The sequence below is a fragment of the Molossus molossus genome, unplaced genomic scaffold (assembly GCF_014108415.1).
Source record: "Molossus molossus isolate mMolMol1 unplaced genomic scaffold, mMolMol1.p scaffold_m16_p_9, whole genome shotgun sequence".
Classification (NCBI taxonomy): Eukaryota; Metazoa; Chordata; class Mammalia; order Chiroptera; family Molossidae; genus Molossus; species Molossus molossus.
In genome coordinates, this window is record NW_023425403.1 from 33,427,564 (window position 1) to 33,452,601 (window position 25,038).

Genomic DNA, 25,038 nt, shown 5'->3' on the forward strand with positions numbered 1-25,038 from the left:
CTGAACAAAATATGGAAAAATGTCCTCGGGTGATGATAAAAAATATATATATATATTTTTCTTTATTGATTTTAGAGAGAGAAAAGGAGAAAGAGATAGAAACATCGATGAGAAAGAACATCGATTGGCTGCCTCCTGCATGCTCCCCACTGGGGATCAGGCCTGCAACCTGGGCATGTGCGCTGACCAGGAGTCAAACTGGTGACCTCCTGGTGCATAAGTCGATGCTCAACCAGTGAGCCACACCGGCCAAGCAAGACAAATGCTATTTTAATAAATATCTATATTATAAAAATGATACCAGTGCCCTGGCAAACACCTTGATAATATTACCACCTTTAATTCTGTTGGGCTGATGACTCAAAGTTTCTGTCTTACGTAACTGTCATTTTAATCTTATTCAAAGAATAAGTTGTTAATGTAAAGGACCCATAGTTTAGTCTTCTATAATACTCACTGTTCTTCTTTTGTTGTTGTTATTGATATTATTACAGACGTCCCCCTTAATAAAAATTGACATGATTTTTATTTATTTATTTTATTATTATTTTTTTAAATCCTCACCCGAGGATATTTTCCATTTATATTCAGAGAGAGTGGGAGGGAGGGAGGGGGAGAGAGAGAGAAACATCAACATGAGAGGGACACATTAACTCGTTGCTTCCCACACCACCCCAATCAGGACCAGGGATGAACCACAACCAAGGTATGTGCCCTTGACCAAAATCAAACCCATTACTCATAGGTCTGTGGGCCAATGCTCTAACTGCTGAACCAAACTGGCCAGGGCTAATTGGAGTTTTGTAAGATGAACTTTTATGTTTGGTAAAAAAAATTTTGGTAGTTAATTGGAGGATTTGAGGAGAGGGGAAGCCATGGCTCCAAAGTAGACCATGTCATATCCTACTGAGGTAGATTTGGGTGTACCCTATTTTAAGACAATGTCTTGAAATAACCAAGAACTTTTATAATAACTTTTTCTGAGATGCACCTTTTGAAATTTCTGGACTTTTTTGCATATTTGGTTTCTGTTTGTTTGTTTGGTTGGTTGGTTACTCTTGCCGGTTCTGTATCATTTGCACTCCTATTTTGGAGGAAGTGAGGAGCTTTTCAACTGTGTTGTGCCTTGGAGTTCGCTTTGAGGACTGAGGACTCAGGTATTGTAAATAGAGGTGTCTGAGAGTAAGGGAGGAAAAATACTTGATACTTGAAGGACCTGGGGAGAAAGTAGAGGCGCCATGGGACATGTAGAAGCTAATCTCTACCTCAACCAAGGCCTGAAGAAGCTCTGATGAGGCTTATGTTTGGAAAAATTGGTCTGGCATCAATATGATAAAGGTGTTTGGAGGTAGCTGTGATTGAAAGGAGGTGGAGCCTTCAGGAGCCATTATAATATAGGGTTCTGTAAATACAGAAGGATGGTAATAGTGGTAAAAGATGGTAAAAGATGGAGATGAGAGACCAGCATGACTTATTTGGGGGAGAGTGGAGAAAGGAAGGTTTGCTGAGGAAGTGGTATGTCATAGATTCTTAAAGAATGCATAGATTTCAACAACAGACATGCAGATGAGGCTATTCCAGGATGAGGAAATGGTATAGATGAGGCCATATGGGTAAGGGATTACAGATTATTCTCAGAAGTAGAATATAACCTGTTTTATAGATAGGTAAATTCACCAGAAGCTCAGAATACCAGGTGGATTACTACTGAGAACTAAGGAAGGCTATAGAGACTCATCAAGTCCTGGAATGTTAGAGTTGAAAAAGATCAACAAGTTGAGTTGAAGCTGTAGTATTCAAAGCCTTGAAAGCCACGCTAAGGGATTTAAATTGATTTAATCATCCTTTGGAATCACTGGCAATTTTTGAGCCACTTTGAATAAGTATTTTGTAATAGTCTGAAAGAGAGGAAATTAGGGTTCAAGGTGCTTCTACTGGAGGGGAACATAAATCATGGGTTTGGAACATTCTGACCTAGAAGAACTTATAAGAAATGACATGTGATTCCATAGACAAGATGACTTTACAATATTGAGCTTTATTGGCTTTCTTTTTTTTTTTTTTTGACAGAAATTATAATGCCGGAGAATAACTGAGAAAGAGGGGCAGATGACTTGATTTATTATTTGTTAAGTCTACAGTTCTAGAAGGGCTCTCAAATAGACATGTCTAGCACTGAAATGAAACTGTCTGTCTGAGGCTTGGAAGGGAGCTCAGAGCTAGAGGAGTATTTGCTCGGCATTTATATGGATATGGTATTTTGATGCTGCAGAAATAGAAATTACAGATACTACAGAAAGAGAAAGGGAAGAAGGCAAGCTGGAGGGCAACCCTATAATTTATCCTCCAAAACAGGGCACTTCTGAGAGTGCAAGGCAGTGGTATTAATCATTATTGACATGTCAACAGGCTGCACTAGGATGTTCCCAAGACAACTGGAAGAGAGAGGAAAGGGAGACCGTGGAGACTCTGGAGCTAGTGATTGACAAGAGGACATCTGGGAAGGGCTATGAGAAAGACACCAGAGTAAGGAGGGTTGCCTGCAGGGTCCATTCTGAGTAGAAAGACCTGAGTAGCCAGGAGGAGGTCTACTGAACTAAGTAAGGGACTGTGAGTCCTAATGAAAGCCAAATATTTAAAAGCTTCTCTCCATAAAATAGTCTCTGCTTTTGAGTGGTTAAACCTGGCTATTCCTCATCTTTTTGCCACATGTAGAAAGTACTTTCTGCGCTGAAGCACCCCCGCCCCTCTTCAGCGTGTCCCAGGACAGTTTTACGGCCCCCAGGGAACGCAGAGGAACCGCAGCCGGTTTCCCTTTCGTGCTTTGGATTTACAGGTGTGGGTTGTGTAGCTTCTCACCTGAAATCGGGAAACATTTTAAGAGCTTCCAGCACATCAGGCACTGTGATTTTGGATAAAATTGGGTTTTGCACTCTGTTGTGTGCCTTTAATATTTCCTGTGCTGAAAAAACTATAAACTAAAGCAAAACAAAACACCTGGCCACGGGAGGTGTCTTCTGAATTTCACTTGGTAAAGTTTGAACCGGGCAGGCGAAATTGCTGTGGTAAGTGTAAATAGTCATAAAAATACCAATTATTGTAATTTTTCCTATGATTTAGGGATGTCCTGGTACCTCTAGGCTCAGTGCTTCAGGTGGTGGTACCCTGCTGTTTGAGTGGTAACTTTTAAATGTTTTAATTTTAATTTTATTTTTTTAGAGAGAAGACGGGAAAGAGAGAGAAACGTTGATGTGAGAGAAGTACATCAATCAGCTGCCACCTGCACACCCCCCACAGGGGATTGAACCCACAACCGGGACCTCTCAGTCCATCATTAATCCACCGAGCCACACCAGCCGGACTTGGGTGGTAGCTTTTAGACCAGAGTTTCTGCTCAGAAAGGGGTCAGCTTGACCCTGGAGGGATCATTTCTGGTTGAGGTGACAAATCTCCTTGATCCAAGATAGTTCTGAAAGGCTGCAGAAAGTTTTCTTTGAGGCTCCTGGGTAGCTCTGTTCTTGCCACTTGTCCTGGTTGGGTAGTGACTCCCACTCACTCAAACAAAATGTGTCAAGCAGACAGAAAAGTAATTCTCTATTTTTCTACAGTTTTTTGTTACCATAAAATAAATTCATCTAGTGCTGGCCGGTGTGGCTCAGTTGATTGGGCTTTGTCTCATGCACCGAAAGGTTGCTAGTTTGATTCCCAGTCAGGGCACATGCTCAGGTTGTGGGCTCGATCTCCAGTGGGGGGCATGCAGGAGGCAGCTGATGTTTCACTCTCCCATCAATGATTCTCTCTCCCTTCCTCTTTTTCTAAAAAATCAATATAAATATTAAAAATAAGTTTATTTCCTCTTTTTATACTAGTGTATGTCCATTATGAATATGCTGAACCAATTTTGCAAAAGTGATGAATATGCTTGAACGTAAAGCCTTTGTACATTGGCCACTGGAGGGTGTATACATAAAAGGCACATGGTAGTATATGATGTTCACAGCATATCATAGATATGTTGGAGGGTGGGTTTGAACTGGTTTTAAAGTAATTTTTTTGTAAGTAATATTCTCTTAGGTATCTAATAACCAATAGATTTCCAAGGAAGCTCTTTGAGTAGATTGAAAACAGTTACTACTATTCTGTTGTGTTGTAAAATCATGTGATCACAGATGTTTTGAACCGAGTCAGGGCCTTCAAGCTCCTGCAATCACTTGCTGTGTGAGGAAGTGGAGGCCTAGAAACCACGGAACTAACCCAGGTGCACACATTCCTGATGGCCAAGTCAGACCCAGAACCTGGCTATGAGCATCCCAGCTCCATGCTTTCCCCGCAGCGTGACCAGCATGACAGGTGTCTCCTGATCAGAAAACCAGAGCCCTTCAGAGAGCAGTTGTCTGACACCACGGATGATATGTGAGCCAGCTGCATGGCATATGCTTTGTGTTCCTTGGAGAGAATTTCAGAAGCTCCACTGCTGGTAGACACAGGGCACATTTTTGGATGCACAGGTCATTCAGAAGTGGCCAAGATGGTCGTCAGGGTCACAGACCTGGCTTCAACACCTGCAATTTGTGCAGGTGATAAGTGAATCTTTGATGAAAGGTAGACATTTATGGGAAAGGAAGAATGTAAATTGTTCACCACACAAATATTTACTTGAATTGTCTTTCCTTAGTGAGGGGAGTATTTTAAGCAGAATCACTAGCTTCTATGGTGTGAATTCCCTTGTAGTCTGATCAATCTTTTCCTCCTCCCTTCAGAATTCTCTGCAATACCAGGACCGACAGAAGCATATTCAACTTAGGATGTTCATATGTTACGTATGTGTCCTAGGGCCCTGCTTTCAAACCTCATATTGGAACACACTGTCTGACCTGCCTGAATGTGCTTATGTGGCCCATGAAAAAAGTATTTAAAACTATGCTGTCCAGAAAATGTCAATGGATGATCATTTTGCCTATGTACTAAAGAGATGTTCATGGAAGAAAACCAAGAATTTGGAGAGGATCCTGTGAAAACACTTAAAGACAAATGATGGACCCCAATTCTGCTTTTATTCACAAATAAAGATGACACCCAAGGTATTCAAAAGAGACCTGTATTGTGAGTCTACAGTATTCCTATTATTAAGTTAAAGGGTCATTTTAGTCATGACAATGCAGAAATGTTTTAGTGTACAATTTGTGTTCAAATTATGCAGTTAATTGTAGGAACTATGAAAGCTGGAGTTGCAGTTGATTAAGGAATGGCATTAGAGAGTGTTAGTAATGCTAATGTGTGCAATAAATGACATGTACTAATCTTAAGCCCTAAAATAGTATTTGCACTGATTCTCTCTCTTGGGGCTTCACTGAGTAACCCAAGTATTTTGTCATGACACACAGAGGATTATAGTAGGTCTCGTTTTCCCCTGGGCACTGTGGTTATATGAGCTTGAGGAAGGGAATTTTTGATTTGTGACCTCTGGCTGGAGTACTGTTTTCTTTCTTTATAAAAAGTTTATCTTTATTGTTTGAAAGTATTACAGATGTGTATCCTTCCCCCCTCAATCACCTCTACCCCACTTTCACCAAACCCCCAACTCCAAGGCCTTCATTAAACTAGTCAGCCCGACTGAACTATCTTCTGTGTTCATGGGTTATGCATGTAAATTCTTTGATTAATCTCTCCTCCCGCCCTGCCCCCTCCTCTGGCTCTATGCTGCACTGCTTTACAAACCTCAAAACGCACCAGTGAACTTTGGGGTGCTCTCTATGGAGAAGATCTTAAAGCATCTTCCTTAGGATATATTTCTAATGAAAAATTTCTAAATATTCTGTGGAACTGAAACAATGATATACTCTATTTCATTGCAAGGGATCTGAGGAGGACTCGAAGGTTAGTAATTTGGTGTCGTAATAATTTTTCTGAGGATTGCTCAGGCACACGAGAATGGACCAGGGCACTTCAGAAATACTTTCTGAGTCCTATCTTACTCTGTTCTTGGTGGCAGTCCATTTCCAGAATCAAAGGCCTCCACCCCACCCTTTCTATTTTATAGTCTATGAATACTGGGTCATTAACAACTTGCCAGAGCAATTTAATATAATTGAATTAACTCTCAGGAGAGGAGGGAAGCTGTAAGTGAAATCATACTGCTGAAACACAAAAAGCCTTCAGTCGCAGTGAAATGACAATGCGTTCCCTCAGTTGAAATGGTTTGGTGGTTACAAGAAGATTACTTGGATTCTGTATTATTACCTATTTGTTCTTAAGTGCATTGTGTAACCTCCTCACACCCCAACTGCCTGATCTATAGTCTGGGGAATAACAAGCTCTCTCCCCTGGGACAATGGTCAGAGTTAAATGAGACAATATTTAGTTCAAAGTACATTTTCACCAGTCTGGATTTTGTATGAGTTCAATTAATAGTAGCTATATTATTATTAGCAGTAGTATCACTATCAATACTATTGCTACTACCACCATAAAATTATCTTGTGAATAGTTATTTATGTAAACCATGGAAAGTGCCATTCATTCATTCAACAAACATCTATTAGAAACATATTATGTGTCAGGGAAAAGGAAAAAGAGGCTAAAAATAAAAGACACACACATATATGTATAATATAAAGATATACATGTATATATACACACATATACACATACTGTATAAAATATATATTATATATAAATACCATGCCTGACTCAGAAGGACTGATATATCTGATATGCCCTTTATTTTTGTCACACAATAAAATAGGCTTTGGTTCCAGGGCATAACTGACACAGGGACATTGATAGGGCCATGACCAGATGTCACATTTAAAAAATTGAGTCCTGTGATCTAATATTTAGAATTTAAATGAACTCCAAAATCAATAAGGCCATCATCAACTAATGACAGGTACTTTGATTTTATTGTTAGAGCCAAGCCAGGGAGGACAATGACAAGAGGGAACTCAATTTGGTTCTGGTTTTGTTGCAGCTGGATCACTATCATCTAGGAGCCATTTAGCAAACAGACGATAGACACATGGCTTTATTTATAGCAGTCTGTGGGGAAGGAATGCAGTCGATTGCACCATCTCTTCCGCAGTAGGTTAGCTACAGAATTATTTCTATCAGGTGGAGGATGCATTAGGCAAATACAGACTCAGTCTGGAATGTAGGTCAAATTGATCTCTAAATGGGTGGTGATGGTTTATTAGGCAACACAGTTCCACCTGGGAAGTGACAGTTTTACAGTGGAGAAAATTTAGTACAATTTAAAAAAATCTCTTGAGATAAACATCACAATCAGTAACTACTACTTTTATGTAAAAATGTACTTTATATTTTTCTGCCAAATCAGAAAGTTGGCGTTAAAATCATCCTGACAATTTATACCAGTGACACTTCGGACCACGTGTGGGTACTGCCCAACCTGTTTCAACTGCACTGATGGCATCGCACTTATACCCCTCGCTCTGAAATAAACATTCCCCAAAGCTCTCAAACAGATAGTGCTCAGAGCTTTCCCCTGGGTCCTCTTTTGAATTAAATCAATTAGGAGAAGGCCATATGTTCACCATATGTATGTCAACTTGCCAGGGATTCTTTAAAGGAAAGGAGAAAAACATTTTTGAAAAAATCACAAATCACTTCAAAACACACAAACTGACAAAGAATTAATCAACCAATCAGTTAAATCTCTACTTATATATTTCAAAAGTTGATTAAAATTAGATAAGATAAAGTACCTCCTGATTATCATTATATATTGTACTTCTGTTTTTCCCCCCATTCTCAACTCTAATGTCTTAGACACTAGAAGGAATCAATCACTCTTTAGCAAGTTTTCTCCACCTGTTTATTCACCTGGAGAAAGTAAAATGATTGCCAGGCCAGTGGTAGTAGCTCTTAACAAAATTCTTCAGAGTTCAATGTCTACAGACTACATACAACATTAGGTGAATACTTTGGCTGTCCTTCATTAGCAGGATTGGAAATTCAACTGGCTGGATCTTGATTATAGTATCATGACATGTTAGACTTGGAATGTGCAAAACAGGTTCCCTCGGGCTGACTTTTTGATCGCACCGTTGCCGTCATTCAATTTTGAATCCATTAGAGGGCCTTGCATGGTACTTGGCACATAGCAGAAGTTCTATACATTTAAAAAAAATCGAAACAATAAGGAAACTGAGGGTTTGAAAACTTAAGTGACAGGAGCAAGGTTGTCTAGTTAGTGAGCAGCTCTTCTGACTCCTAGACCTTTACTCTACCCTAGGAAGACCGTCCAGCCTTCTCCTCAGCCCTCCTGCCCTCCTGTTGCCTCCAGGTTAAGCACGATGTTCCTGCCTGGCATTCGTCCTATCTGCCCACTCCCATCTCCCCCTTTGCCTGTGGTTACTTAGATGTACTTGTGTTCTAGTCCATACGTGCTCTGGTTTACCCTCCTGTTTCCATGTTTTGCTGACTTTACTTGAGCTATTTCCTTCACATTGATAACTTTTTCTACCTGTCTCTACTTTTCAAAATCTCAGCTGCCTTGCAGAGAGATTAGAGGTAAATTCAAATAAAGGGTAGAAGACTTGGACCCCATCTGGTTGAAAAAAGTTGATAACAGCAAATATCCAACATGATTTTCAGAAGGGTAGTAGAAATATATGTCCTTGAATGCAGGCAGTGCATTGCATTTCTTGTCCCCATTATAGGAGCTGAGGTGCAGAAAATGTGAAAATAAGGGGGCTGGTTGGACCCCGCCCTGAAAAAAATTTGAACTTTGCAGAAATTATCTCTGAGGCATCCCTGTTCTTTTCGTTCTCCTTTGATTTCTTTTTCCCCACTCTGTTTTTCCATCCTGCAAATGCAGTTTAAGTTGTCTTGAGTTCTCTTGCTATCCCTAACGAAGCTGACGAAGCTGGCTTTACAAATGTCAACACAGAAATAGTTCCTTCTTGCTTCTTTGTTCTGTCCAATAGGAACATAACAACAACAAGTCCTCATGTGATGCTTACTACGTATCAACAACTTTTAGAATATGCATATGTATATATTCCTTTGGTTCTCATAATCAATTTTAGGAGTAAATGCTATTATTATCACCATTTTATAGATGCGGAAACCGAGGCATGGGCAGGTTAAGTAACTTAGCCAAGCTGCCCAGCTAGTACATGGCAGATCCAAGATTTGAATCCAATCAGTCTGGCTTCGGTCTCTGTGCTTTTAGTTGTGACATATGTATACTCATCCTTCTTTCCTCCAACATCTGACCATCAGGGTGTGGTCAATGGGCTATAACTAGTTAATTATATTTCTACCTGTCTCTCCTGATTGAATTCTCTCTTTGAATTTCTGAGACATAAACTTTTTTTTTGTTCGCTCTTGTCTTTATGTCCTTTCTGACCTGAAGATAGTCTTTTATGATAAACTTAGTTTTCAGCCACTTAAATAAATACTTATTTAAATTGCATTAATGATAGTTTTTTTTTTCAGTTTCTTCTTTCACTTTCAATTTTGTGAATTGTTCAACTTACTGTCCATGGTTTTGACCTTGACTTTCTCATCTGTTTCTAGCTTCTTCAAAACTTTTTGACCACCAAGCGTGCTGGCAATTCTGCTCAGCTCTGCCTTTGCACCACTTACCCATGAAATTCAGTTGAAGGTATCTCACTGGTCTCCAGACTGGTCATTATCTTCCTTTTCACTGTCTCCTTTCAGAGATCCATGATGATTTTTTTGTACCTAAAAGTTAACTTTTTTTTTTTTGCATTTATCTTGAGATAGAGCGGGAGGTGAAGAGAGAGAGAAACATCGATATGAGAGAGACACATCGAGTGGTCACCACCCACATGACCCCAACCGGGGCCGGGGACAAACTGCAACCGAGGTATAATGCCCTTAGCGGGAACCGAATCCAGGCCTCTCTGGTCTGCAGGCTGACGTTCCAAACGCTGAGTCAAACCGACCAGGGCTTAACTCATTAATTTTTATACAACGTCTCCTGAATACTCAAGGTTTACCATTTATATCTTGAATGAGACATTTTGTCTCCTAAACTCTGTACACAGATATGAGAGAGCCTTGGGAGAGGGGTACAAAATAAGTTAATTTTCCTGTTTATATTGGGGCAAAACCATATATAGAGAACTCTGTTCCAGATATTTATATTTTGGCAAAGATCCTTGAGTTAGAGATGAGAAAAACACTCAGTCACCGTGAAAATTCTGGAAATGTTTATAGTAAACTAGAATGAGGACAATGACAGAAATCCTAGGCAAGGGAAGCAGGGTGACAGTTCAGATAAAGAATAAGGAACAGCTGTATGAAGGAGGGCCATAGGACGGAATGCTAAACCATTTGGGGAAGAAGGATCATATATTTTGGGGAGAGAACCACTTAATTCTGAAAAGGACATAGATTCAAAGAACAAAAATAAATGGAATAGCAGTTCCATTGCATCTTATCTCTTGGTATAATAGGAAGTAAACAGGCAAAATGAAATTAACCCCTGGGACTCTATGCCCTGGTGGGTTTCTTTGGAACCTCGCAAGAAGGATGGACCATATGGTGAGGGCTGCCTCTGTGACAACGCAGGCTCAGATGAAATTTCAAGGATTATAAATCCTCTTGTTTCATCTCATAATTTGAACACCAGCTGGCACTGGGAAGTATAACATTGCACAATTAAGTGCCTATGGGTTTTTTAATATCTCCCTCAGTAGCATCCGGGTTTGGCCCCTGGAACACAGAATGTGGCGCTGTTCCAGGACGGTCATCAATCTGCCTCAGTAGGGCAGTCTTCTCTCGTGGGAGTCCATCCATAATGATCTGTTGCAGTGATCTGTCACACCATATGGGGGAAGACGAAACAAGAGCTTGAGCAACGGAGAGGACACACACAACATAGAATCCTGGCAAAAACGGAAAAGAAGGCAGGAAGCTTTCCATATCATCTGTCCACATAGGCGAACAGAGGTCAAGTAGTTAATTACATGCCCATTGCTGGTCTTGGAGTCTGTCATATGGACATGCAGAGGAAAGAGACAACCAGCAGGGAGGGTAAATCAGTGTTTTTGGAGAGGTACCAGATTAAATATCCTTTCCACGGTCTCTTCCAAGGGACAGTTGAATGTGAGGAAATGGATCTCTGGAGGGCTCTGGAGGGCCCTGCTGTGCTGTGTACACAATGCCTGTGCATGTGGGTTACATAGAGGAGGTTTGTGGAGATAGGAGATATAAGCCATGGTATATATCCCAAAGTTCTGCATTAGGAGGGGCTGATGGACACTGTGTTCTTTCAGAGTCCAGTTCTCACCTGTTCGTTGTCCCACCCTGTGCTGGAGCCACACTGAGCACTCGTAGTTTGCATGTGTCCACCTTCTAAACTGGGCCTGCCTGGAAGAGGAAGAGATAAATGAATGGATAATTGGGTGGATTGGATGAATGAATGAATGGATGAATGAATGGATGGATGGATGAATGAATGAGTGAATGTTTGCACACTGCAACATTTTCCACAAACAGTCGGCTATTTAACACAAATACTAATCGTAGGTAGAGTGTTTCCCTCCTGGAAACAACACTGTAGGATGGCTTCGTAGAGAGGTAGGTGGTGAGAGTTAGACCTATAGAAGAGAAAAGAGATTCCGGGGGGGAAATTGTAAGACTTCCTTATTTAAATTAGAACTTTTCCCCTATAGTCTGTTTCCATGGTGCTTCCCTTACTAAAACATGGTTTCCCATTAGTTTCAAACATTTTGAAACAGCAACCGAAAGCACACTTTAATGCAGCGTTCCGGATTCACGCTGGGAAACGCAAACTGGGAAATTGTTATAACCAAATGGAATCATCAGTATTAGAGCATCCATTCCCTCAACTTCTCAAGGTAAAACGCGGCTAATATCAGTTGAGCTGCAGCCAAGACAAAGGGTTTGGTGACTGGAGGGGAGCAGGGAAAAACAACCTTTCTCCTATTTTGTGTAACTTATCTTTCGGGGGGGAGGGAGCTCACTCAGCAGGTGGGGGGCTCTGGGAGAGCGATTGCAGGGTGCAGGCACAGACAACAGGAAATGAGCACAAACAGGCCCTCTCCTCAACATAAACACACACAGACCTAACCTACCGCTGAACTTCTGCCCTTGAGTGACCAGAGCCATTAGGACACAGGTCAAAAGGTTGGAAGGGGACAGAAAATGGGGCTTTATTGAATGAAAGAGAAAATGAAAAATTCTTTTGTTTGCTTAACTCTGTGGTTTGTATAGCTACTGTGAGGCCAGAATGGAGTCCAGAGTGGGAAAGACATCCCTGGTTTGCTGGGTTAACAAAGGCAGTTGGAAATTCAGTTAAGGATTAAAAACAAAAATGTGAAAGACCTACATAAAAAGAAGGAGGGTGTCTCGCTGCTTTTAAGGGGGAGTGCAGACTTGATCAGTCTCTGGCGACAGTACGAAGGTATGGGGCGCAACATCTGAAATGTTCTCCTCTCATAAGGTGCAGGACGGAGGCGATACAGCTGCAGGGCACAGCTGGCTGACCCACTCTCTTCCCTCACATTTTCCGTGGCAGGCACCCCCATCACGGCAGGTTAGAGAAACTTTTTGACGCTAAAAGCTGTACACTCTGGGAATACCTTCAATAACAAGAGATGAATAAACACATACATTCATATGCATTTATACATATCTATCTAATTATCTATCTTTCTATCTACTTATTTATCTATCTATCTACATACAAAAAGACATGGTAACATAAAGCTCACCTGTCAAATAGTTGAATGTCCGACAAGTACAGGAACTAGGGATTTCCTGCTGTGCTTGGCTATTTCTACCCATTCAAACTCTGAGCACATTTGCACGTTCTGGATGATTCTATTTCTTCCAGAATGTTTCTTCAGGGTAAAAAAGTGGCCATGGAAAGAGGATGTCAAAGACTATCTTGTGTTTCAACTTGATCTATCATTTTGTTGGTAAAGATAATATTAAAAAAGGAAAGAAAAGAATTCGATGATATGTTTTGCTGCCATTGTTCAACTCCAGTGTGCTGGGTATTACTTTATAACCTCTTTGACTATGTGCCTTCTAATAGGTTGGACTTTAGCTCCGTGACTTCCCCCCCCTGAACAAATAATGAACTGCTTTTCAAAATGGGTTTTAGAGTGGAGATAATCAAGGAGGTTCCCACATGCACTTACGTTTTTAAATGCAGTTTTCCACAACTTGCCTTTGAGCATTCCTGGTTTTTGATTTTCAGTGTACTTCCTTGTGAAACCACGACAGGCCCACAGAAACGAGGCTTCAGCTCCTTGCAAATGCAGAGCAGACGTGAACACCCTCCTGGGAGATTGATGAGTCCTATTAACCTTGTTGCGATAGAAACTCGGAAACAAAGTGATTTCGAGGATTAGGAGGAAGTCAATGTCAGCACCGGGATTAGAATTCACACTTGCCTGATTTCTCAGCCCATGACCAGCCCCCCAGGGATCCCAGCTTTGTCTCCTGCCCTGAAGGAGGGGGCAGGATGTTTCCAAACGTTAATAGAATCCTGTTACCCTCCGGCCTTAGTATTGAAGGAAGGCCCTTCCTTTTAATAAATGACAGAGCTGGGAAGTAACTTTGAGGTGATTTATGCCAATCTCCAAACTTATTAAGTGAGAAAAAGGCCATAAAAATGCTAGACAGAGAATAAGAGTGCGCACCTTTTGCAGTCACACCCCTGGGAAGCGAATCCGCGTGGAGAGAAGCCCCAGGGAGGAGGGGTCTCTGCATCTGAAGCTCGGCCATGCCTCTCATCGAGCCTCTTGCTTCTCTGTAAAATGTAGAAAATGATACCAACTGTAGTGTTTTATGAAGATTAAATATGCCAAATACATGAGATATTATAGGCACTTCTTATAAATTTTGCACATCCATGTTTTTATTTTCTCTCCCTCTGTAGTTACACAATTTCTCTAAGTGAGAAAAGCAATACCCAAATGTGTTCACCCCAGGGTCCAATCCCAAGCCACGGGGACTTGGTGGGACTGGGCACTCTGTCAAGCTGAGTATCAGGAGTTAAGGCCCACAGTGCATGGCAGCTGAAGGCACTGAGCTCCCTGCTCAGTAGGGTTTCATGAGCCCCACACACAGAGTCCGGGGGGCGGGCACAGAGGCAGCCTGGGGAGTGAAGACCTGGTCAGATGTCGTGTTCTGGAAGGTGTCTCCTTGACGAATGAGCACTGGTGCAGAATCATGGCCGTGCGCTCCCTCTGACAGGCCTGCTAGTCCCTGTCTCATTCTCCCTCCCAGTTGTCTCTGCCCCTCCTCCAAGAGAACCGCCACTTTTCCTAATTCAACAAGCATGCTTTCTGTCCTCTTAGTAATTACTGAACGTACCTTGCCTTATTTCCTCCGAGAAGGATTAGCAATTTATCTTCCTGAGTCTGAAAAAAAGGAAGAAAAATCCCCATTTATTTTGTTTCTTCCAATGTGAACTGGGAGTTTCAGGCCAGAAGCCGGGAGGGGTGGGTGAGGCGGGGCTGCCCCAAGGGGACTTCTGCCGGTGAGAAGGCCGGGAGTCTGCCTCCCACAGGAGGCGCTGCTCTGTGTGTGTCAAAACTTCAACACCAGCCCTGGCCCGTTTGGCTCAGCGGTTAGAGCGTCGGCCTGCGGTCCGGACAGACAGGGGTTTGGTTCCCGCTAAGGGCACGTACTTCGGCTGCAGTTTGCCCCCGGCCCTGGTTGGTCGTGCGGGTCGCAGCCACTCGATGTGTCCCTTCACGTCGATGTTTCTCTCTCTCTCTCCCTTCCTCTCTCTCCCTCCCACTCTATCTGTACAAAAAATGGAAAAATATCCTTGGGTGAGGATAAAAAACAAACAAACAAAAAAAACTTCAACACCAGATTGTGCTCTGGGAGGGAGGATTTAAAGCAGGAAGGATGAGGAGAATTTTTTAAAATAATGCGCCCTATGTAAAAGGGTCATTATGATAATCACAGTTATTGGACATCTACCAAAGCCCATGCCATGTGCGGTGCTGTTCACCTACAATGTCTCGTTTGCTTCTCAGAACAGCTCTGTGAGGTAGAGTCTATTACCCCGGCCCCGCCCTCCCCAACACACAATTTTGTATCCGAGGGAGCCTTCTTCTTCACTCCCCTCCACCTGTCTCTAGGAACCTATGACCTTCCACGATCCAAGAGAGACTGACTTCTCTGTTCACTTCTCACTCTGCCCTCCAAGGCCGGGCTCAGCGGTGTGCGCAGGGTCTGCAGAGAAGCACAGCGTGTCCTTGGCTCCTGGCTTTGGTGCAGCCCACTCTCCTGGGCTGACCGCCCAGGGTGGCTGGCTTGGGGGTAATAAGCAAGGAAACAATTTCTGGGAAGACAGCTGGGAGCACCAGGTGATAGGATTCGGGAGCTTATGCATCAACCTGCTATAACAGTGTCTCTCACATCCGATTTTGGAATAAAGGAGAGGGAGGATCGGCTGAGTGCGTGTTCTTCAGGGTGAACAGAATCCTCTGTCTTCCCTCAAGGCCATTTTGTGTTCCCACCATGGGATTCGGGACACTGTCCTTTCACCTATAGCATTTCTGTCGACATAAAATCTAGTATCTACTAAGGCTTTTATTCGCAAGACTTAGATTAGGGCCTTTCTGGAGCCAAAATATTGCTATCATTTTCTGCTTCCTAGAGGCTAGACAGAGTGAGATTCAACACCTCTGCCTTTGTCTGGCTATTATTTTGCTCCTGTGGCCTCTTTACACTGGTTGTTGTTGTTGTTTTTTAAATATACCCTTTATCAGATTGAGGCGGTTCCATTCTATTTCCAATTTGTTGAATGTTTCTGTCTTGAAAGGGTGTTGGATTTTGTCAAATGTTTTTTTTTTTTTTTTTTTTTATCTGTTGAAATGATTATGTAGTTTTTGTTTTTCATTCTATTAATATGATATATTACATTAATTGGTTTTCAATGTTGAACCAATCTTGCATTCCTGGCATAAATCTCACCTGGTTATGGTGTGTGATTTGCCTTATATGTTGCTGGATTGGGCTTGTTAGTATTTTGCTGAGGATTTCTGTGTCCATATTTATAAAAGATGTGTCCGCAGTATCTTCGATTTTTCTATCAGGTTAATGCTGGTCTCATAAAATGAGTTGGAAAGTGTTTTCTCCTCACTTTCTGGAACGATTTGTAAATAATTGATATTAACTCTTCTTTAAATGTGTGATAGAATTAATTTACCAGTGAAGTCATTTGTTTCTGGACTCTTCTTTGTGGGTAGTTTTCTGATGACCAAACCAATCTCTCTGCTTGTAAATCTGCTTCTTCTTGAGTCAGTTTTTGTAGTCGGTGTCTTTCTAGGAACTGGCCCACATTATCAGATTTTAAAAAATTTGTTAGTATACAGTTGTTCACAATATTCCTCTGTAATCCTTTTCATTTCTGTAAAATCAATATCAGCATCTTTTTTTTCCATCTCTGATTCTCATGATTGAGTGCACCCTTATTTATCTTGATCAATTTAGTTAAAAATTTAATTTTATTGATCTTTCAAAGAAACAGATATTGATTTCACTGGTTTTTTCCTACTGTAGTTTTATTCTGTTTCATTGATTTTCACTATAATCTTTTTGGTTTCCTTCCTTAACTTTAGTTTGCTCTTTTCTCAAATGTAATGAATATAATTCATTTGCGGTTTTCTTATTTTTTAACCTAAGCATTGATGGGTATGAATTTCTCTCTACTCACTGAGTTAGCAGTATCTCATAAGTTTTTGGTATGCTGTGTCTTTGTTTTAATTAATTTCAAAAGTGTTTTCTAATTTTCCCTTTGCTTTCTTCTTTGACACATTCTTTATTTAGCAATGTGTTGTTTAATTTTCACATATTTGTGTGTTTTCATAACTTCTTTTTGTTATTGATCTCTAATTTCATTTCATTGTGTTTAGAGAACATACTTTGTATTATTTCTATCCTTTTGAGTTTATTGAGGCTTGTTTTATAACCCATCATGGTTTTTCCTGGAGAATGTTCCATGGGCACTAGAGGAGAAATTCTATAGATGTTTTATAGCTCGAAAGATGTTTGTTCGATCTAGTTGTGTTATCGTGTGTTCAGATCTTCTATCTCCTTGTTGATCTGCACTGTTTTTCTACCCATGATTATTCAGTAATGAAGGACTCAGCTAAGGAGGATCATTTTTGAAATGCCCAGTTTCCAGGCTACGCACAGAACTGACTGTGACCTTTGCTGAAACCATCCCAGTTCAACATCCCTCTCTCCCAAAGCAAAGTCCCTCTCTTCCTTATAGGTGTTATTCCCAAAGGCTTTCAATAAAACCCCTGCATGAGATCTCTGCATCAGTGTCTACTAAGAAACCAAGACTTAAAAGAATCTTAGGAGCAAATTCTAAAGTGTGATTTTGGAGATGGAATCATTGCTGGGTGTTGGCTGGCAAAGAGAACCCTATCATTGGTAGTATTTGGAGCAATGATATACACTGACATGTGGTAGTAGTATAATTTTTAAAACTTTCCCTTTTTACAAACTCAGATAGGATAACAAAGGAAGGGAAGATGGGTGTTATATCTCATGCTTACGAAGTGAGGTTTGGAGGAAAGAAAGAATGATAAAGATTATAGAATCAGATGGCTCTTGCCAGTTGCTACTGATGCATTGAAGAAAGACAACCAACAGTTAGGGTGATTAACCATACATTTAAGGCGAAGTCTAAAAGCCGGAGGGCCTCCTTGGCAGGTTATAAAGAGACTCTTATCTTTTGTAACTCAAGGTTTAAAAAACAAAACAAACAAACCAAAGGAAAAAACAAAACAAAACTAAACTAAAGATCAGATCCAGGACTTAATTAGAAAAGCAGAACAGCTCTCAAGCAGTTGAAGTCTCACCTGGGCCAGGTCTGCCATGCCAACCTCAATGCTCTGCTTGGGAAGAAATGCACTCAAAGAACCTTGATCCTAATATTCCCCTGAGCCTTCTGGGATTGAAGAATGTTTTCACTTCTCCCCGTTAAAGCCTAACACTTTCCTCACTGTTTGAACAAAATGCAAAGACTGCTGCCCTTTAAGATAGCATGCAACGTCCATCCCATTCTGTAACAATAACAGGAAAAGAGTTGGGCTGGATAATTAAAATCCAAGTGGACCTAGATTCTGAGGGACATGGATCAAGGAGGTAGGGCAGACATAAAGATGGATAAGGGAGAGTATACCAATACAGGAGTACTCTTTCATCTTATGGATTGAACATTCTAGCAAAGTCTCTGAGAAATGGTGCTAAATCACTAGAAGAATGGCTCTTGAAAGCCCTGAGACAGTAATGGCACAGACTAAGTCAAGTGGCAATGCCAGACCTGCCACATGGCAGGCAGTGGTTGAGAAATAGATATGCAAGAATAGATATACTATATAAGAACAGAAAACCCTTCAGCTCATTATGTTCAATGGGAGGCCCCAGAGGGCACTGAAAAGAGGGACACCAGTTTTGCCAAAAAGGTCAGGAATGACTTGTCCTCTATAAGCCAAGGCTAATAGTAGGAGATGCTGTTACAGAACCGGACCTTCTGAGAGCAAGGGAGATAAAAGTATCCCAATATAATGAAAGCCAAGTAGCTGTGTGTAACTGTCACCAGCAAAGTCGATGCAGGCATTCCGGGGGGTAGGGGGGGTTTCTGAGGATCTGATGATTTACCACCCACTGTGGGTTCTTGGCTTCATGCAGGAAAGAATTCAAAGATGAACCAACATAGAATTTAAAGTGAAAGTGAGTTAATTAGTGAAGCAGCAAGACAGAGATTGGGCTACTCCCTAGGCAGAGCAGTCCCCCTTTAGCAAAATTTTCTTCCTTTGTTGAAGTTCATTTAATCCGCAGGTTGGGTTTTCATTAAGAGGGAGAATATTCAGAATCTTTTTGGGAAAGGCGTGGAGATTTCTTGGAAGAGCTCTGTAGTGCTATTTTGTGTCCTTATATGGGGTTTCCATTTCAGATCATGGCATCGAGGGGGTGAGTCATTTAGCATGCTGATGTATTACAATGAGTATATAATGAGGCTAGGGGTTACTGTGAGGTAAAATTAGTTGCCATGTTGGATTAAACTGGTCCCTGCCAGTTTTAATCCATAAATCTGGTGAGAGGTGGTCTTACTTCCTTGTTGAAGTTTCTGTAGCTTTTATTGACTGCAGCCATTTCGCCACATATGCTATCTCAGAGTGACTACAATTTTCAAAATGAGCATCAAGGTCAAAGTGGCATTGAGAGTCAGGAAGCTATGGAATTGATTAAATGATCACTATGCTTTTCTAAGGGCAGGATAGATGGGCAGCCAACAAGGGTATTACTCAATTCATGCAACCAAGAAAAAGTATGGGAGACCAGGAGGCTGAGAGAAATGACCTCTAATAAAGTCAAGATCTTAATTCCCAGACTTGAGACAGTTCTTGTACTCAAAAACATTGAAAAGGAGGCTCAGTCTCAATGAAAAGACCTTGCATAATCAAGGCAATTGTACCTAGTAATTTTACCTCAGTCCTTCCCCAAAAGGACCTCTGGCCATTCACTTTTATGCTCAGCTATCCAATAAACTGAAGAGCGTTCTATCCTGCATTTATTCAAGGTTCCTCCATCCACCCACTGCAGCCTTGATACCAACTGTGATAGGACAGTTCACCTCATTCTGGACACTTCTAGAAAAGAAGGCTTAGGCACAGAAGTTACCCTGACACTCATGTTGAGGTCTTCTTTCAGGTTGAATCCTATTTAGGTGTAAAGATGTCAGTGATAATAGTGTAGGGCCAACTTAGTTGGAATAGACTAGGCTTTGGGTAGATGGGATGATTCCGTCTCTACCTGGAAATCAGTCAAACATATTCTTCTTTGTAAGGAATTTGGTTGCCAATGAAAAGGAAATAAATATGAAGTGAAACATATCGGTCCCTGTCCCTTTATTGTCCTTAGTGTCTCTAAATCAGTGTTTCTCAGAAGTTGCCCAGCATCATGTAGGTGACTCCAATGTGCCTACGATCCATAGCTAGGCTCCTGAAAACTGGTTCTTCAGATTGTTGTGGAGAGAGCACAGCCTTAGTCGGTATAAAAATACGTGGGCTTGAGCTCCAGAAAGTATATGAGGATGTTCTCAAAGTTAAATAGTAAGACTTCAGTTTTGCTTCGTTTTGAATCCTCACCCAAGGATATGTTTTTATTGATTTTTAGAGAGAGAGAAGGGAAGAGACACAGACAGAAACATCAATGTGAGAGAGAAACATTGATCAGCTGTCACCTAAACGTTCCCAGACAGGGGATGGAACCCACAAGCTAGGTATGTGTCCTGACTGGCAATCAAACCTGCAACCTTTTGGTGTATGGGACAATGCTCTAACCAACTGAGCCACCTGGTCAGGGCAAGACTTCAGTTTAAGACTTATAAGATCCATGACTGTGCCTTTGAATCACAATAGCTGTTCCTATTTTGTGGGTGAAGAGACGGTCCCAAGAGGTTGGGCCAATGTTTTAGAGGTGGAGCAGAGTTTTGTACTCTGACCTGTTTTACCCCAGAGCTCATTTTCTGTTCATTATAGCATATCACCATTCATGAGGAGAAAAAAGTAAAACCAACCAAAAAAACCTAAAAACCCAGGAACATCTATGGATTAAATTTAAGGAAGCTGATATAGTACCCAGATGATGGTAAAGAGAAAAAAATGCCTATGCTTGTGCACAGACCCTTCTCACAGCAGCCAAGCGCGGAATTTCAAAACGTAACAGCGATCTCTGACATGGAGTCTTGGCAGTCTACATGGTTGCTCAAGGACATGCAGCCCAGCTCCGGATGGGGTTACAGCGATGTCATGTTTGAATCCCCCCCACCCACCCTGTGCTGTTTATTTTTACTTTATCAGATACTTCTTTCCCCAGGGGAAATATTTACATTTACTTATGTAAAGAGGCCAGGGGAATTGAGCCTGTTTAAGCAATATGTGATTTTGTTGTTGTTGTTGTTAATTAGAAACACATAAAAGTTAAGAGAAACCTTGGGAAGCTCGGATATAGAAATTGAATATTTTCTTTATGTTAGAAATATATATATAAATATATAATTATATAGAACATTATATATAATAAAATATACCAATAAATATATAATATATAATTATATATGAGTATATAATTATATCTAACATATATAATGAAATACATCAATAAATATATAATATACAATTATATATGTATATATGTGCGTATGTGTGTGTGTATGTGTGTATATATATATATATTATATATTTACATGAAAAATATTCTGTCAAAAATATAATAAAGTAAAAGTATAACAGGATCCAAAAAATATATATATATAACCCAAAGGAGTTGTCAGTGTTTTGCACTGACCACATATAAATAAAAGATCTCATGATAAATTCAAATATTCAGAGAATAGTATTTTTATGAGGTGATTAGTAACCCCCTCTGCCATCCCTTCCCCATTATTTTAGAAATTAGGTTTTTACAAAAGACTTTTTATTGATGGCCTTAAAAAGAAAGTTCTTTATTTGATTATCACTTCCCAAGAAAAGAGTCAGCGTGGAACCAGTGGCATTAGATGTATCCCTACACCACCCTCCTGATGCAAGTGCCGTAGGGATTTCCGTACAGCACAGGGGTAAGAAGTTAGCTTGGTACCCTGGGGAGCCACCCAGGACAGCCATCAGAACCACAACTGTGATGTAATAACAACAACAATCCCCCCCACCAAAAAATCCCACAAAGGACAAATTAGTAAACTTATTGCTCTAAGCCATTGAGATTTAAAGTCTATTTTAAAAAATATTTTTATTGTGACCTAATCTAGATAACCCTAACTAATACAGGTTCACAAGTAATAATGGAATCCAAAGTAAAGATGAGAGAACAAAGCTCTTTTCATTTTTTTTGTCTTGATAATTTCCTATCAGCTTCAACAACTGATTACCTCTCTGTTTCTATACAAGCCTAAAGTCTTGGCTTCATATTCCTTGCATATTTCAGTAGGCGAGTTAGCATTTACAAAAAGGCCCTATTCTTACTTGTTTACTTAAACATTGGTTCATCACAAACTTGTACAGAAGAATGACTAAATTAAAAACACAACAGGAAAAAGCAGAGGTCAAGGGCCCAAAGAGTGTCATGTTATGTTGCTTCATCTTTTAGCTGAGTTTATTTTTCTGTTTCTGAATCTAGAGAAGTCAGAGCATATGCTCCCAAAAGGAGGAAAAATAAATATCCAGACATCTCAGCAAAGCAAAAATCCAAGAAATCAAAACAAGCCGCCAGTTTTCTGATAAATGAGAAACGGCTGCTTCTCACTGGAAGGGAGCTGGTGTGTGAAGGTCGGGGGACACTGGGCTCTGACCCCACCCCCAGGCATCACAGGTGATGAGCACAGCCCAAAGGCCATTTGGATGAGCTGCAGCTTGGGGCACTTTATGGAAGCTAGATTGTAAATTTGTCCATTTATGACCATCCGGCCTGGGCTCCCACTAGCTCTATGAACACAGTTAAGCTGGAAGGAACTAAACCTGTCCCTGAAAGTTCCCCTTACTGCCACCAGTTATTAAAGCTGCAATAAACACATTTGTTGTGTGTTGTTTCCTGCTCTGAATGCTTTTCTACCGTCTGGAGCAGAAGTGTGTACACATGCGTGCAGTAATGATGGCACAGTCTTTTATGCCCACAACTTCCTGTTGTTGTTGTTTTTTCCCCAGTGACACTGTGGCTATACAAGGGACATAGGTCTCTGAGTGCTCAACTCTCACAGGTCATTCTATGATTAGAAGAGACCTTGAGCCTTTTCTCCCAGGAACATATTCAAAGCAGATGTTGCCCATTATTCTTTTTCTGCATTAAAGAGATAGATCAGCGACATTTGGATTACCTTTCTACACCAATGTGTATTAGCTAAACAGGAAAAATCATTGATTCCTCATTAAAATTGGCTTCCCAGAAACCCTAAATGTCATAACCATGACTTTGCGCTATGTTAGGCAGATGTATGGCAATATGTGGCACTCAGCGACCGGGGGGACAAATTGTGTCTTCATTGGCCTGGGGAAAAACATCTCCTGTTTTGGATTAGGTGGCTTATTTTAGGTCAAAATTGGGGGCAAGGTGAATTAGCCGAGGCATCAGGGCATTTGACGGCCCTTAATTAAGTGGTCACTGTTGCAGAGCCCTTTATTTTAAAAAGCTCTTGTTTGCTCATAATTAAACACTAAAAGCCGCTATAGCTTAAAGTCTAGCTGCCCTGCTGCCTAGTGCCGACTGGAAAATGCTGTTCTGGAATTTCAAGAAAGCTCAGTTAACAAAGCTGGAGCAAAATGCTTAGGAGCTCTGGATGCAAAGGCAGGCTTTCCGTAGACGAGTTGAGCATTCAATCCCCTATCAGTTCTCTTGGGGATCAGAGGGTGTGAGCTGACTTAAAATTAGATAGAAATAACAATAAAAGACAATCTATATTTCTAGTTCAGGCAAATGCAGCTCGTTTTCTGTTTTTATTTGGGAAAAATGTATCTTGCCGAAATTAACTTGTTGGTAAATTGCTTGTTGGCAAAAAAATTAAAGGAAAAGTAAGAAAGTTTTCTGCCCTTTGGCAAGGTATCTATGTAAGGTACACACATCCCACGGTCATCCAAAGATATTATCCCTATTTCACAGATGACAAAAATATTAAATAGTAAATATTAAATGAATCTTTTATATTGTAAGGATTCTAGAATCTGCTTCTTTTGATCTGCAAGGGCTATATCCTTCCTTTCTTTTCCTTTGCATGTCCTGGTTTGTAGAGCGATGTGTTTGGCTCTTAGCCTGGATCCTGGGACCTCATTTACTTGAGTCAGTACTTATATTGCTCTCTACTTTATTCTCATTGGTTAAAAACACACACACACATGATGGTGGAGTCATATTATATTACAGTTATTTAGAGATACAATTAATATTTTCAAAGTGCTTTAAGAACTTTGGATGAAAGGAAATACCATGGAAAGCAGAACATTATTGTTTGTTCTTTTGCATTTTTTACAGGTTTCAATAAAACCTCCTCTTCATGAAAGAGTATTAACAGCTAAGAGTGACAAGACATTTTCTTCAGGAATCTAGAGGACTTAAAATAGATTATATGGTATTAAAATGCAGAACAGAATGCTTTTTGAAGTATATTAAAAGGATGTTTCAGACATGATAATTTTGTAAATATACTTCCGGCACAAAGAAAGAATAGGCATTCTAGGTCTTAGAGTTGAGTCTTTAGATAAAAAATCAACATCCCAAAGTTTGGTTCTATGAATAATTACTGATACAGTCTCCTCACTTCTTTCTGTAACTACCTTCTTGCAGTTTCTCCCTTATGGCAGGCTTATTGGCTTCATTTTCTCCATTCTGTCCAGCTCCATTGGGCTCAGGTTGTTGCTCCTGCCCATTGTTCCTTTCTAGAGTTCTTGGATCCCAGTAAGCTCTCCTTTTGGAACCAATTATTTACCAGTCCTTCCTGCATCCTCTTACATTTTTATTGTAATATTCTTTCTTCTTGTGTTAGTTGTGTGTCCCTAACGTCATCAGATGCTCACTGAGGCAAAGATCATATTTCATTCTGCTTCTAGTTCTATCATGGGACTATATTATGTTTTCATCATACAGAATAACGGTTCCATTTAGCCACTGATTACATTCCCTAGATCCACTAGGATGGAGCAAAGAGAAAGAAAAGGTCTTCCAATATCCTAACATGGAAAATTAGTCTCTATTCCAACAAGGACAAATTGTTGCAATTTAGGGGTTCAGAGAAATGGCAGCACTGGTTGATTTCTGGGTGGTTTCCTTGAACTATGGCAAAGGATCTCAATCCCTTTGCTCGTGTCAAGTAGGGCACTTGGCTGTAGAAGTGGCCTAGGCAGCCTTGGTGATGGGACTGTATGTGATAGAGGCCAGCACGGCCTCCTTCCTCGTGATACCATTAACAAAGCACTTGGCTGCTTCAGAAAGGAGGGTGATCAATATCTGCCTAGTCCACACTGACAAACTGGGGAAGTGACCATGGGAGGT